Genomic DNA, 16,467 nt, shown 5'->3' with positions numbered 1-16,467 from the left:
GTAGTTAGACATAAAAACGTTAGGTATAATTGGCATAATGGACGTTAGGCATAAATTAAAAGAAAATTATGTTTCAATGGCAAAGGTTGCTAAGAGCGTGAAAGTTCAGTTTTTTGATCCTGTAGTAAAACGCGGAAAGCTCCTTTTAACCTGCTGTATAAACTCGGAGAAGCTTTTGCTCAAATAAAAGAAGCGGATGGCGAGATTCGAGCCCGTAACCTTTGAGACTCCGGCCCAATGCATTATTATAAAAGTAACAGGCGCAACAATATCCTAGCAACGAAATTCCAGAGTGCTTATTTCTACCCGCACAATCTTATCGCGCATCGACATGCTTCTCATTCGACTAGCGAGCGATGAATAAGGCAGAAAAACACATGAGGGTCTTATTTAACTTCACAATCTTCGACTAGCTTTCATATTGACGCGTTGCTTTTGGTTTTGAAAATAAGTTTTAGTGTTGTTTACAGAAGTTATACACACTTCAAAATTTAAATACAAAATTAGTGTACATATTTCCGACTGATTAGTGAAAACATTGGGTAATTCTGTTCAGTGCAAAGAAAGTTGTTAGCGTTCAAAAATTTTCTCTCCTGTTTCTTCCGAAATATTGAACAAAGGCCCCTATATTGATAGGTCACGGCCATAATCACGACAAAAAATGTTGTGTTATTCGAAAAATTTATTTTTTGCGGTCTTCCTCATATTAAACCCACACTTCGTGTACAAACTCAAACCCGCTATTTCGTACCTAAACACGAGCATATGTTCGTCTGCACAACTGAACCCCATGTACGTACACGGTGTGCGTACACATCGGTTCGTGGCACCAGTTTTCTCTTTCGCACTTTCATAGTCACTAGCGCTGATTCTTTTTGCCATGTGCGAATCGTTCTCGTGTATGCACCCGGTGTACGTACACGGATGTTTGAACTAGAGTTTGCATATCGTTCGCTTGAATTCGATGTTCGAGGCGAACTTATACATCGAGACGAAGCATGTTTGAAGTTGAACGCGTGCACGAAATTTTGTACCCAGGTATTAAATTGTCCATGTTCATGGGAAGTCTGATTTTTGGTGATGACGACTGCACGGAAAAAAATTCGTTCATAAATTCACGAAGAAAAGATCACGATTCCGCGAACTAAAAGATTTACGAAAACCTTGACCAAGTTCCTCAAATTATGAATAATAATCCTCGTATTTCATGAAACCATTTGTGTTTCAAAAAAAAACTAGTTTGCTACGGCGTTACATTTGAATGTTTGGTTGGGTTGTTGTTTTCTGGACATGTTTTGGTTTTGTTATGAGAGAAATTCCACGAAGATCCGTCCGAAAATCTCTAAAATCGTAACCGACCATCTTAGATTCCGATGAAACTATACAGGTTTGACCGGCATATAAGACTGAAAATTTTCCGCAGTCAGTAAGATTGTTTTGACTCTAGAGCAATTTTTTAAAAATGGCGAAACAACCAAAATTTGATTCAAGTATATAATATTTAAACTGTTTTTGTATAGCTTTCAAATGGTTTACAAAATTGCCTTGATGTCAATGGTAAAGTTACAGAAAATGTTATGGGTCTTTTGAAAACCCTATTGTTTTTGATGGAGAAACGCGAATAACTTATGAAAAAGTCGTAATAAAACAAAAAAAATTGTGCTTCTGAAACAAAATTTAACATATCTCGAGAGCTACAACATTTCAGAAAAATTTTGTTATGAGCATTTTGATTTAAAATAACATTTAGAATCATATTCAAGAAGAAAATTGTGTTTTTGACTGTAAATAGTATGAATTATAAAAATATGTCAAAAGTTGCTAGGAGATTTTTTAATGAAGCTTCACCATTATCCAAATGCACTGAAAATTTTTTATTGACGTCTTTGAAACGATAAACATTAGATTGTTGATATTTTATAATGGGGTAACGCGAATAACTTTAAAAAAGACATAACTACACGAATTCTTTGTTTTTGTTGAAGCAAAATTCCAAATATCTTGAAAATTCGCATTTTGGAAGATTTTTGATGAATGAATTTTGATTTAAAATGATACTTAGAATTATATAGTGAAAACCCGATTTTATCAGCATCTGATTTTATCAGCCCCCGATTTTATCAGCTTTTTGACCCGATTTGGTCAGCCTTATATGAAAATTGATAGTTAGTAGTTTGATGGGCTCTAGCAGACGAACCAAGTTGATTTCGAGTGATTCATTTTTTGAGCATATTTATCTTATTTTAGAGATCCGAAATATGTAAAAATAAATTTTTTCCATTTTTGCACTGCAGACCCCCTTAAGGGAAATTTAAACTAAATAATCAGAAAATGTTATGAGGCTATATCTAGAGACTAAAGAAGAATATTTTAAGAGCTACGGTTTATTAAAAAGAATGAAAAATATATGTCCCGATTTTTTCAATGTCCCTGTTTTATCAGCCTAAAATTCACTAAGGGGCTGATAAAAATGGGTCTTTACTGTATTCTGCAATAAAATTACAGTTTTGTATGTCAATTAGAATGAAATTTAAAAACATGCATAAGCTTGATAGAAAAACTTTTTTTCCAATATGTTCTCCATCATGCAATCACATTCAAAATGTTTCTATTCGCTTTGGGTTTTTGTTGACAAAATATAAAAAATATAACATTATTTTTCTGCAATTGAAATTTTTAATATAAATTTTTGTTTTTGTAAAAGATGACAACATGTTTTTCAGTGTATATTTTTTCGCATAGACTCTAACTCGTTCTCAGGCAATTATCTGTATAAAATAGTGTAATCGACCATTTTTTTGGAAATTAATGAAAGTAGAAACATCTACGCCCTTTTGAAAAACTGCTCTAGTATCAAAATATTGCAATTGCCAGTGAAAATCATGGAGATTCATAAACCGAACACAACTGCAAAGTTTCGTTCAAATCGACGATGGTTATATTTTGCGGTCGGTCGTTTACTCATGGAATCCCTTATATGATTCTTCTTCATAGCCTGGGAACGATGTTCATGATTTCAGGAGATTATTCGTGATTTCTGTGATTTCATGAGTTTGCTATCGGATTTTTCTACCAGACTAGCGAGATTTATGTTTATGATTTTAGGAGCCTAGTGGCGATTTTCGTAATTTCTACTCACGTTATCGTGATGTTTTAGTCACGAGTATAGTAATTCATGTTCACGATTTCAGGATTTTAGTCACGATCTTTGATATTTTTATCACGAGTTATTCGATTTATGTTCATGATTTCAGGAACTTTCCATTGATATTCATAATTTTATTCACGTTGTCGTATTCTAGTCACGAGTAGAGATATGTATTTATTTATATTCATAATTTCAGGATTCTAGTCACGATTTTTGATATTTTTGTCACGAGTTTCGCAATTTCTGTTCACGTTATCGTGATATTTTATTCTGGACCTTACTTTACAATTTGACTTGTGAAGTAATGTGACTCATGTTCATAATAGCAGTAGGTTTATAATGCTATTCATAATTTCGCTTTGCCTTCTCAGGATCTGTTATTTTTTTATTATTATCGGTTTTTTACTCGACCTATCGTGACAATTTGAACTGGATCATAACAATGCGACTGATTTGCCGTATCTTGTTCGGTGAACTATATTATGAACATGGTTTTTGGTTTTTAGCGCAGTTTTTGTTTTCTGTTCAAACATCACACTGAAGCTTATCAAATAAATAACGAGGTGTTAATAGTTTCCTTATATCTACTGCTAGTAACTATTACTGGTTGCTAGCAGCTGGACATTTCATGAAAACGTACATAGAACAGAAACAATTTCACGAATAATGCTCCAAATTTAGTGAAATAATTCACGTGAAGATTTCATTACAATGTTGCATAAAATTAAAAATGAATAGGGATATCCTCTAAATATCACAAGCCTGCAAAATTGATCGGAAATTGTGTACTAGGAATCAAGAACCAGTTTACGAATCTATGAATAATATTTCAGGATTTTGTGAACTATTTGACGAATACGAATGGTTAGACGTGACTATTATACTAGGAATCATAAGCCAGCACGCGAATACATGACTTATATTTCACGATTTTTTTTAACTATTTCACGAGCAGGAGATTGGATCGTGACTAATATATTTGGAATCATGAACTAGCTCTCGAGTACATGAATAAGATCTTATGATTTCGCGAGAATGAATTGTAAGTCGTGACTGTTATACTAGGTATCATGAGCCAGTTCACGAATAAATGAATAATTTTTCATGTGTTTGTGAAATATTTCGCGAACTCGGATATTGGATTGTGACTAATATGTTAGAAATCATGAACCACTTCATGAATACTTATTATTTGCTGTTTTCGTTGACTATTTTGCACGTAGTCGCGATTATTATACTAAGTATCATGAACCAGTTCACCAAAACATGTATATTATTTTATGATTTTGTTAACTGTTGCAGTGACTAATATACTAGGATTCATGAACAAGCTCATGAATACATGAATTATATTTCTCGATTTCATGAACCATTTCACGAGCACGGATATTGGATCGTTACTAAGATGTTTAGAATCATGACTTAGTTCACGAGGGTTGAATGGATTCATGAATAAAATTCCGAGCTTCGTGAAATATTTCACGATAAAATATCCAGAATCTGTCTGGGAACTAATGTTCCTTAATCTATGAATAACTTCGCGAGTCAATCTTTGGTTTTATGAATAACGTTCATAAAGTTATGAACTGGTTCACGTACCGAATATCGATTTGGTAATGATATGGCGGAAACCGCGACTTAAGTTCTCAAAACAAAAACAAACATCAAAGCTCTAGTAGACTGCAGAGCCGAAACATTTCCTACTCGAGTTAATACTTTAAGTTGAAATTTGAAAAATAAAAGCGTTATGCGAGCGTTACTGAAGGGAAATTTATCATCATTAAAGCGTGATTTTTGCAGAATTCATGGTATTTTACGCCTTTGGGAATAATTTTTCTCCGTGTGGCAATTTTCTATGTAAGTGCACTCATTTCTTTAATAGTTTGCAAAATACCGCAGGAGCTAACTAAATTAAATTAACGATTTTTCATTAAATTCAAATGAAAAAATGAAACCAGCAAGAATGATTGACTCTTGACCTATATTAGATGACTAGCACACACACATCTAGGCTTCGGAAATGAGAACCAGCACAATAACAAAACACGAAAAAATGACAACTTCCATGTTAACGCGAGGAGAAACTTCGAATCTAATATCGCGTTTCTTGTCCTACCATGCATACCCATACACTAAATAAAGATAGCATACCCTTTTCTAACATGATCGAATTACTTGGGTAATAATAGAAATCTTATTAGAATAGGCACAATACCCTGGTTCCAATTTGTTGACATTTAGAAATTACGGAAACAACACAATTGTTTTAATTCGATTTTTGAAACACGTATTTTATTATGGTTGTGAAAAATATTTATCATAAAGAACAGCTCATGAAATAAAGAATGAAAAATAGAGCGATATTTCATATCACATTTTTCATTCGTCGTAATGCAGAATAAGGCTGCATTGCACAGAAAATATCTGCACAACCGACAACCACTTCGTGAATTTGTGGTCGATTAATAGATATCAGTTAATCGATTTACTCGATTTTCCTGAAAGCTTATAACCGATTACTGATCTATTATTTTAGGGATTAATTCTCGTCAAACATATGATTACGGCTTAAAAGCCAACTGTCAACATTCTCTTTGAAAAGAAACTCCGGACAAACCGTTAATGGCTAAACACAGTTCATAGCAGTTAATGAAAGAGAAAACTTTTCTCTTTTGTTTATTACCAATATCTGTGACTGGCGAGTAACGGTTTGTCCGGAATTTCCTTTCAAAGATAATTTTGACAGTTGGCTTTTAAGCTGTAATCATATGTTTGTCGAGATTTGATTCATTGTATTCATCGAGTTAAAAGATACACTACTGTGTTGGAAAGATGACAAAGAAAGTTATTGACCTACTGGACCAAGTCAAGATTAATTCTTTTTATAATTGAATTCACTTCTACATCGTGGTTAAAACCGGTTTAAGTGCATTATGCCATATTTCTCCCCAAGGAGAAAAATATGGATGAAATCTAATTTTTCTCTAGGAAAGAAGAAAATTGCACATAAAGGGCACTTATAACCTATAACTGAATTAGTTATGGAATTTGCGTTTCGACTTTGTCTCGTCAGAATCCGATACCAACTTAGAGCCAGAGCTAAGCTTTCACCGGAGTGACGCTACCTTTAAAACGGAGACACCATTTCTATTCCTGAGCAAACGCCTGGTCATCCGTGATGCTCCGCAATAGAAAGAGTTCTGATCAAGCTGATGAGCACCAATGAAACCGAATCTTTGTTCGGTTTAGCAAGCCAATGGAACATGCACTATGTTATGTTTCTCCCTAAGGAAAAACCCTCTTTTCTCCAGGCTATAAACCTTTTTATAAATATCCAATATTGATATGAAATCTCATTTTTTTGACAATCGGTAACAGCTGAATGATTAGAAGTGTTCGATTCAGTCGTTTTCAATTCAATTATCCTTGTCAATAAGCGTTCTATTGCCGAAGTTTCCCCAAAGGAGTTGCTAGTCAAAAGCGATTTTCCCTTCGTTCGTAGTTGCAGTATTTCCAATCGATCGGAACGCTTAGCAGTGGGCAAAAGTTTATATTCCTTCAAGTCGGAAACATAAGACGCTTATGGCCTAGCTGTTCCATTACGACAATTTTCAATCAATCATTGAAAGTAGACAGTGGCGTAGTAGCGGGGGGGGTTTTGGGGACGAAACCCCCCCCGAAATATTTTGGAGAAATTTGAAAAAATTGAATATGTTAAACAAAAATATACCTAATATTTAAAATGAAATTCTCAAAGTTTCATTTGCAAAAGTTATCTTGTGAAAATTATTCCTTGTAGTGAAAATTCGCTGCAGACTCGACACCTACCTGTCGGCACGTTGTGGAGGCCAGCCCGACCTCCGAGGACTATAACAAGCGAGGAGCTAGGAGCTTAATGGTTCACGAAACGGATATCGCTACCGAGAGAAATTTCGCCACGTTTTGTAGTCCTTGACTGACGGCGTACATGGACTGGAGAGTGTGAGAAAAGTATCCCCATAGAGACCACCAGGCGATTCGCTGCCGCATCGGCCAATATAACCCTGCTGCAGCACGAAGAAGGACGTTGTTGAGTTACTTCGGCGAACAACGGAATCAAGTACGTTGATAGGCTGATCTAACAAGACAATATCACGAAAACTAGGGCCATGCAGTAAACGGCGCATGGGGTTATTAGGCCGAAAACCCGGACAAAATTATTTTCTGCTGTTATATATATTATTTTGCAATTATAATTCAAGAGAAGCTTAAATATTTGATCTTAAGCACATTTTTCATAAAAAATCCACTTAACAGTGTGAAATTTGTTTTCTTCTAATATTTCTTCAAAAACTCAACCTAAACGAAACCATTGTGAATGGTAGCTATAGTAACATTAGTTGGACGATTTTCTAACAAATGTAATTTTCTAAATTATATTTGTACATTGGAGACAATACATACATTACCTTGTTTTATTGATGACCATTCCAAAACTTGTTATGTTATCTGTGAATATTTACGGCTTTCTCAGTCAATTTAGCTTGAGCAAACGAATTGTTTTTAAAACTGCCCGACGTTTCGACCGTATTTGGCGGCCTTTTTCAAAGGAAACTAAAATAATCGTTAATTATGAGTGAACAGGTAAAGCATAGTAAAAACATATATGAAAAAGTACAAAACAAAAACAAAATTGCAGTTCTGTGTCGTTTTTGTCGTAGTCGCTGATTGCCAACGGTGGCAGGTTGGGTGTTTTTGCACTGGCCGAAATGGTTGTGGAGATGACGATTTTGTGCTGAAAAAACACTTTCAGTTTATCAACTATGAACAAAAGTGAAAAAAAATTGTTTCGGAAGTGCTACTTTATACTAAAGAAAAGTGTGTATCGTTAACATTCCTCGATGACTCTTTGTTCCTCATCTACAAGTTTTACCGCTGGTTTGAAAAGGTGAGGAGGGAGGGAGGTGAGGGTTTTTCATCGAAAATTTATGACTATTACAGACGGTAAACAATTTACGAAACTGATAGAAATCTTAGCAGGCGATTCAGTTAAATAAGCCATTAGTAGCTGTGCAACGCCAATCCCTGGGGCGCGTACTGAGTCGTCATGACGAAGACGAGGGTCCGTCGACACCGGCTGAAATATGTCCGGGTAAGCTAAAGATAATCGTTGAGGGTCTCTTCCCAAATCACGATTCAACTACCTGGTCACCGACACTGTACGGCGAAGAAGAAGGAGGTAACACAGTCGAGTGGCAAGTGACTAACGACGAGCTCAAAGACGCGTCGATGTGACTAAAATCAAAGAAAACCCCCTGTCCGGATGGAATACCAACCGTGGCGCTGAAAGCTGCGATCCTGGCATATCCGGACATGTTCAGGATGCTACTGCTGAAGTCTTTAGACGATGGTAATCCCCGAAATGAGGAAGGTGCAGAATCTGATGTTGCTGCCAAAGTCAGGGAAGTCACCGGGCCATCCAGCCCCGAATAGACCAATGCCGCAGCGTGGCATAAAAGAATGAGCCAGATCCTGAAGAGCTACTTCCAGAGTAGAGCACTGCTGTACCAGACGAACAAAAGGGCAGAAGGCACTGCGAGTCGCAGCGGGCGTTACTCAGGGCTCCATTCTCTGTCCAACACTTTGGAATGGGATGTACGATGCAGTGACAATATAAATTCGTGAATATAATGAATCATGCAATTCACGAATTCATTCGTCGTTTTCTGCAACGTAGTGTTTTGGTGCATTGTAAATAGTAAGTTTCGTTCATTTTATGAACAAGAATGGCCGTATGGTGAACGAAAGCTTTCGTAAATTTTACACATTTAATGTACACTGCACGAATGTTATCGTTGCTAACGACATTATTTTTCGTGAATGAAATGAAATGTTTTGTTTATTTTAATAAACATTTGTGAACGATTTCGTTGGTCGCACGAAATCTTTTCGTTTATCTTAGAAAAGTTTTCGTATTTATTAGCCTCTTATTGTTTTCAGTCGATCTTTTGGGATCGAAGTTTGACAATATCGTTTTTTTTTATTTAAAAAATTCGATGTGGCCAAATCGATTTTACTGTAGTACGAAGAAATGGCCGCTTGATGAACGAAAGTTTTCGTAAATTTTACTTATTTAGTTTACGTTGCATGAAAATTATCGACATTATTTTTCGTGAAAGAAACGAAATGTTTCGTTTATTTTAATAAACGTTTATGTATATTACAAACGATTTCGTTGGTCGCATTCAATCTTTTAGGATCGATGTTTGACAGCACCGATATTGCTCCGGCAGAGAAAAACTCAAAATTATTCATAAAAAATCAACGAGACGGCTCAACTGATTCTGTACTGCTCCAGATTCTGAATCAACTGGAAGCGAAAGAGGTTCAGGAAATCTGCCTGCAACCGGCGGACACGGATACGACTACTAAATAGTCAGACAGTAACAATTATCTGACGTATAGCAACAATTGCTCCATATTGCTCTTTTGATGTGGACGGTTTGACGAATGGTGCTCGTAAATATTATAAAGATATTCGTATATAACAGCGAACGACTCGTTTGCTGAATGAAGCTGTTTCGTAATAAGCCAACGAAAGTCATTTCGCGGTTTTCACGAAAAACTCGCAATATAAAGTAAAAGTGTTTCGAAAGAACTACGAACGATTCATCATATGTAGGAAAAATTCGTATATTTTATGAAAGTTGTTTGTACGAAATTAATTCCTAGCGATTTACGAATATATTCTATCAGTGTGGGGTCTTAACACTGCGGCTACCCAGGAAAGTGAAAATCGTTGGTTTCGTGGACGATGTATCACTAACGGTGAGACACTTGAAGAAATGGAGGTGTCGGCGACGGACACAATCTATGCGATCGAGAGCTGGATGAACAGGTCAAGCTGCAAATGGCTCACTACAAGACGGATTTGTTGTTGGACAGCAACTACAAAGCGGTTCAGCGGATACAGATCACCATCGAAGGGCATGTGAATGCATCGAAGCGTGCACTGAAACAATTGGGAGTGATAATCGACGACTGATTGAGCTTTAACAACCACGTTGATTACACATGCGAAATGTCGGGTTTTTATCTAGTGTTTCGTCATCGATACTGCGATATGGGGCTCCTGCTTGGGGTGCGGCGCTGAAAACCAAGTGAAACCGCGAAAAGCTGTACTGGACGCTTCGACTGCTGGTCGTATGAGTTGCGATTGCGTACCGGAGGCAGTATGCCTTGACGCCGAGATGATCCCCATCTGCATTACCCTGACGGAGGATATCAAGAGCTACAATCAATGAAACGTCAGAAACGTGAGGAAGATGATGAGTATCGATTCGATGGTGACGTAGCAGCAGGAATGGGATAATACGGAGAAAGGAAAGTGGACCTACCGGCTCATCCAAACCTGTCGACGTGGATCAATAGAAAGCACGGAGAGATGACCTTCCACCTGAAACAGCTCCTACCGAGCCACGGCTGCTTAAGGAGTATCTTCATCGGTGTGGGTACGCAACGTCAACACTGTGCCTGGAGTGTGTGAACATCGAGGAGACACCGGAGCGTCTTTGAATGTCCGAGTTTTGAAGTCTTTGAATGTCCGAGGAGAGTCTTTGAATGTCCGAGGTTTGAAGTGACGTGCAGGGAGCTACTTAAAACGGAAGGACCGGACATCAACCCGAATAATGTAGCCTACAGAATGACAAGCCTCGTAAAGACGTGTAACGCAGTAAACAGAGATATGATGTAGGTCAGTGCTTCTCACCCTGGGGTCCGCGGGCCCCTAGGGGGCCGCGATGTCATTGCTGGGAGTCCGCAAAGAGAAATATATTTTCCGAGTGCATATTGAAATTTCAAATCTTGTTTCCTAACAAATTGAAAATAACATATTGATAGCATACAAAATTGATGTTTATCTGTGGGGGTCCGCAGCAACCCAGTGTGATATCTAAGGGGTCCGTGGTACGAAAAAGGTTGAGAACCGTTGATGTAGATCATGACCGTCTTACAGCGGAATGGACATCGAACAACGGTTTCGGGAGAGCAATCACCGCCAGGGAACTCTCCGCAGGTATAAGCTAGATCCACCGCCGAGGACTAGTCGAGTAGACTGCAACAGAGCAGCGAGTATGAGTCGTCGAAACGCCAGCGAACCGGACGTCACGCTCCACTCGGAATGAATAGCCAGAACGACCACGGCACCCCACCGGTTGTTCCGATAGAAAAATAGCGTAAACTAAAGAAGAATCGATATTGGGAAAACTTTTTTCGCCAGGGAACTCTCCGTTAGCGTAAGCTAGATTCGCCGCCTAGACTGAGTAGACAGCGACGAAACACCACTAGTCGCGGGTCATCGGCGCACCAGTGCACCGGATACCCTGCTTCACCAGAATCGCCGAACTGACCTCGGCACCTAGCTGATTAGCTCGATCTCGGGAGAACTTCTCTCGCCGGGGAATTCTCTGTCGGAGTAGGTCAGGTCCATCGTCGGGGACCAGACCGAGTTGTTCGCGAACAAGTCGAGGACTGAATGGATCAAGGAAGTAGTGCTAAATGGCCCAAGAAGTGAACTAAATGGTTTAAAGGAGTTGCGGTGCTAAATGGCACCGGTTACGGAGCCAAAGGGCTCAAGAAGTTGTAGTACTGAAACCAAATAAGAATCGGTATCGGGAGAACTTCTTTCGTCTGGGACCTCTCCGTCAGCTTACAGTCAGATTCACCGCCGGGAACGAGACCGCGTAGACCGCGACGATACACCACCAGTCGCGCCGGAGCTCCAGCAAACCCCTACTTTACCGGAATCGCCGAACTGACAGCACCTGGCTGGTTGGCTCGAACTTCTCTCGCCGGGGAACTTTTCGTCGGAGTAGGCTAGATCTATCGTCGGGGACTAGACCGAGTAGTTCGCGAATCAGTCGGAAGCTCAACGAGGAAGTGGTACTGAATGGCACAAGGGAACTGAAGGGCTCAGTAAATTAGACAGTCTGAAGTTTGCCGCCCAGATTGTCCTCGTAGGGGAAGAGCATTAATTCTATACCAACAACTAGCTTTCCTATCTTGACTACCCAAACCCGTTCCCTGAGTTGGTTTTTGAACATTTTTTCCTGCTCACAAAGTTTTTGAACATTTTTTTATATATATACTAAAAAAAATTTCATATCCCCCCCCGAAAAATTTTCTTACTACGCCACTGAAAGTAGATGATTGATTTTCTACGGAAAATGTGTGGGTTTATACGAACTGGAAATTTGAAACGAACTTGTTATACATTTTGGAAAATATACTTATAAAACCTTTTGGTCGTAACTTGTAAATGTCTGAAATGTAGATTACGATATGGCAATACCTATTCCCGAGATATCCTCTTCAAAACAGTAAACATATACACAATAAGTCGTTCCATTTTCCGTTTTCGCCTTTTTTCCCCTACGTGTTAAGGAAATAATCGTCTACTTTCCCTCGTAATCCTTTCACGAGGGCCCTGTCCCTGAAGGGCACTGATTGACACTAATGATAACTGTGTTTATTTATTCGTGGCATTTCCACTCTTCCTCTTTCTGATGTGTGCCTAATCGAGCTGAATCGCTCTTTGTTCATCGATTTGCCACCTTCAGCTTCGGCAGAAGTACTATGCGCTGCATCCTTTGTGTTGGTTGGATTCTCGAGTCTTTTATGTCTTCTTGGTATCACGCTTCCGTCAGGACTTGACCTTCATTGAAACGTAGCATTTGTATTCCATATTGCGTCCAGCAGAAAATTGCTTACGTGCGGATTTCGTATCCCGTCACATCTATCGAAGAAGTGTGCTAGACGGCACACTTTATATCGTCAGCATAACATCAATGTCGAAATCAGTATCAATTTACACGTTCCAAACATATTCTTTTTTCGTCGAAGCCTACTGGAACCTTTATTTTGTTTGTTTGTCCTATTAGCTCACTTTGATTGTAGACAGAGTGCCCGGCGTGTAATATTTCTACCCTGTGGGAATATGACCTCATCGTTATGGGGACGAGCTCTGTTTCATCCCCTGCCCTTAACTCGTTTTGTCGAGAAAGCATGAAACAAGCAATTTTCCCCCCTAACGTTACTTTTTGTTGTGTCTATTACATTTTTATTTGGTCCGGCTGCCCCCTTACCGAAAGAGCACCCATCGTTTCTAGTTATTATCACTCTGATTGGACCTGCCATTTTATTTTCTACTGACCGGTACTTGTTATGCACACAAATGGTTCGGTTGCTGATAAAATTAAATTTTTGGTTTGATTGAAAGGATAATGGAATTTTACTGGGTTCGAAGAACAGAATGTGGCATTCTCGAGAAATATCATGATGTGGTGGGATGTTGTCGTACACTTCGATTCAGAAATGTCTAGCTATTTGTTTTAGGATTGGTACAAGATAATGGGGCTATATTTAGTAGGGGGAGGTGGAGCAGGACTTGACAAATGAAGCAATGAATATGAGAATGGGAGTTTCACGCTCTGTCGCCATCACGCACTATGCATGTCTCGGGCGAAAACCGAAGCGGCTCACACCGTGCGGGCTTCTTCGTCAATTTATGTGAATGAATACTAGGAGAGTACCACCAGTTGTGGGTCGGCCCCGGTTATGGGCCACCCGGCACGTTTGGCGTATGCCTTTTTTCTGGCGCTGTAAATTGTGCACAGCGTCACATCTTAAAGTAAGCTGATTTTTGAGTACACTCCGAACTGAAAAAAAACTATTCGCATTTTCTAACGAAATGGGAATTTTGCAAATTTTGCTGATTTTTTCCTCGTAAAATATCGATAGACGATGAGTAAAAAATGCATAAACGAAGCTGATTGTTTTCAGTGAATGATACTATTGGCAAAGCGTCAAAGTTAGACTATGTATGTAAACTAGTAGCCAATTTGGCACTAGTTAGACACTATATCCAAATAGTCACACGACTTATATGACGTCTAAAATTCCAACAAGTTCCGAGCAGGGATGCCACATTGAAATCTGTGCTTCGGCCAAAAAATCTTTTTACCATCTGTGATGACTGGAAAAGGAAAAAATCTGTGAAAATCTGTGATAAATTTCCAAAAATTCTGTGAAAAATCACAATATTTCTAAAAATCTGTGAAATTTTTATCAAAATGCCAAAAATCTGTCATCTGTGAAAAAGAATCTGTGATGAAAAATTATGAAAAAAATCTGTGACATTGCAGAAAAATCTGTGAATATGGTAACCCTGGTTCCGAGTGATGTCCCGTAAAGCAAAACCAGAAGCTCTGTATTGCATGTATTCCCAAAGGGAAAATGGAATAAACCAATTTTGTGCATTAAATCCTCAATTACGTGCCAGTTACTGACGAGATGAATTTGAAACACAAATATCCAACTCAATTTGAGTTAGGTCTTATTAAAACATATGTCCCAATTTTTTTTTATTAAAGCTATCAAAGCCATTGAATTCGAAAAGAAGTTAGAGAGAACTATAGTAGTATTTGGATTTTTTTCTGAGAACATTGCAGATTTGGAAGCGATAAAGACAGCAAAAGGGAAAGCGTTAAATGAAATGCCAATTAAAACTCCACAGAAAACGCTAGCAACACCATCAGTGAAACGAGCAAAAAAGAAGTCATCATAAAAATGATGAAGATGACGCAAATGTTCTAAAAATAAGTCCATCGCCTGTAAAACATAAAGGTGCACTTGAAATGTGCTAATTTGCGCACACGTTTTTTCATGAATCCCCAGTGTGATTGTAACTTGGATGTGTCGGATGATTAAAATGTTGGAAGAACAATCCAATACCATATTTTGGATTGTTGGAAGCTCAGAATATTACTAAAGGTTCTTAAACTGCAAATCTACATTGGTTTCACTTCATACTTCAGTGTTATTAGTGAAATTTTCTAGGTGGCCCACAACAGGGGACAAACAAACAAACATCCGCTTAGAAAATATTTTATAACTTTTTTGTTTCAAACTGCAACAATAACTTTCTCTCTTCCCTTGGTTGATGGGTTTATCGGTATTGTAAACATTATCAAGCATATTGCGTACATCAGTGCTAAAGAACCTCTGGCAGACAGTTGCTTTAGGATGGTTATTGCATTACGCCTCGATAGTGGTGCATCGAGGACACCGGGAGGGCTTAAGGACCTTTTTATGATTTATGTTTCTTCATACTCTGCACCTACCCATACTAACGATCAACCATTAGCCTGTGTACGTGGCCGATTGGTGGCTCGGCGTGGGTTGCCTTTGATTGTGGGCTGTGTTTGCAAACATTGTTCCTTCCTGCTACCACCCACATTGTGTAAATGTTGTTTATAACATTGAAAAAGCTTTATCACAAAAGTAATCAAATTTTGGAGTTTTTCTCGATATTGAAGGTACTTTTGACGTGTCCTTCGAATCCATTTTGGAAACAGCACGAAGTCATGGAGTACCTTCATATATCACGCACTGGGTATACGCAATGCTTAGCAAACGACACCTGTCCTCATCGTTAAGACAATTAGAGATAAGGAAACTGAGTGTCTGCGGATGTCTTCAAGGTGGTGTGCTGTCACCACTTCTATGGAACCTTGTCACCGATGGCTTAATGAGCTTGGGTTTCCGTCATATGGTCTCGCCGAGAATTATCATATAATGCTAACCAGTATTCAACACACTTTTTGTAATGATGCAACAAGCCTTATGTGTTGTTGAGCAATGGTGTCTTCATGTTGGACTATCAGTTAATCCAAATAAAACATCTGAGGTGCTTTTCACGTAACGAAGGATTACAACCGGAGCTCGTCCGTTGCAGCTCTCGGACAGAATCAGTTCTACCTCTTTCGATAAGTTCGATGAAGCACAAGTTTCGCACTTGGGCTGCTTCCGAACATGCCAACCATTGGTGGGGAACGGAAGTTATTCGTAATTTTGTGGCTAAAATATATATTTTTCGCGTAGAACAAATACTAACTTGTCAGATTCACGATCTAGTGTACTAAAATGTTAAGAGATTTTTTGCGTATTATAGTATGGAACAATTTTGTAGAACATTTCAAACATGTGAATGTCAAAGAAAAATAATTATTAAGTAAAAACCGTTGTGTAGAGTTTTTCTGTAAAAAACGTTTTATATTTCAATTAGTTCAAGAAAAAGACACTTGGTGTCTTCAGTAAAATTTCTTGCGATGATATTTGCTAAAACTTTGCCGAAGATGCCGACCCTGAATATGAAATGTTTGAACAATATAATTCGGATCTCACTTTTAGGGCGATTAATCATTGATCTGTCAATGGCAAAAGCAGGGGCTGCTTATGCGCAGAAACTTTCCCAAAGACATCGCTAGCCTAAAATGCAACAC

This window comes from Topomyia yanbarensis, chromosome 3 (assembly GCF_030247195.1).
Source record: "Topomyia yanbarensis strain Yona2022 chromosome 3, ASM3024719v1, whole genome shotgun sequence".
NCBI classification, from domain to species: Eukaryota; Metazoa; Arthropoda; class Insecta; order Diptera; family Culicidae; genus Topomyia; species Topomyia yanbarensis.
This window is presented reverse-complemented; position numbering follows the sequence as displayed.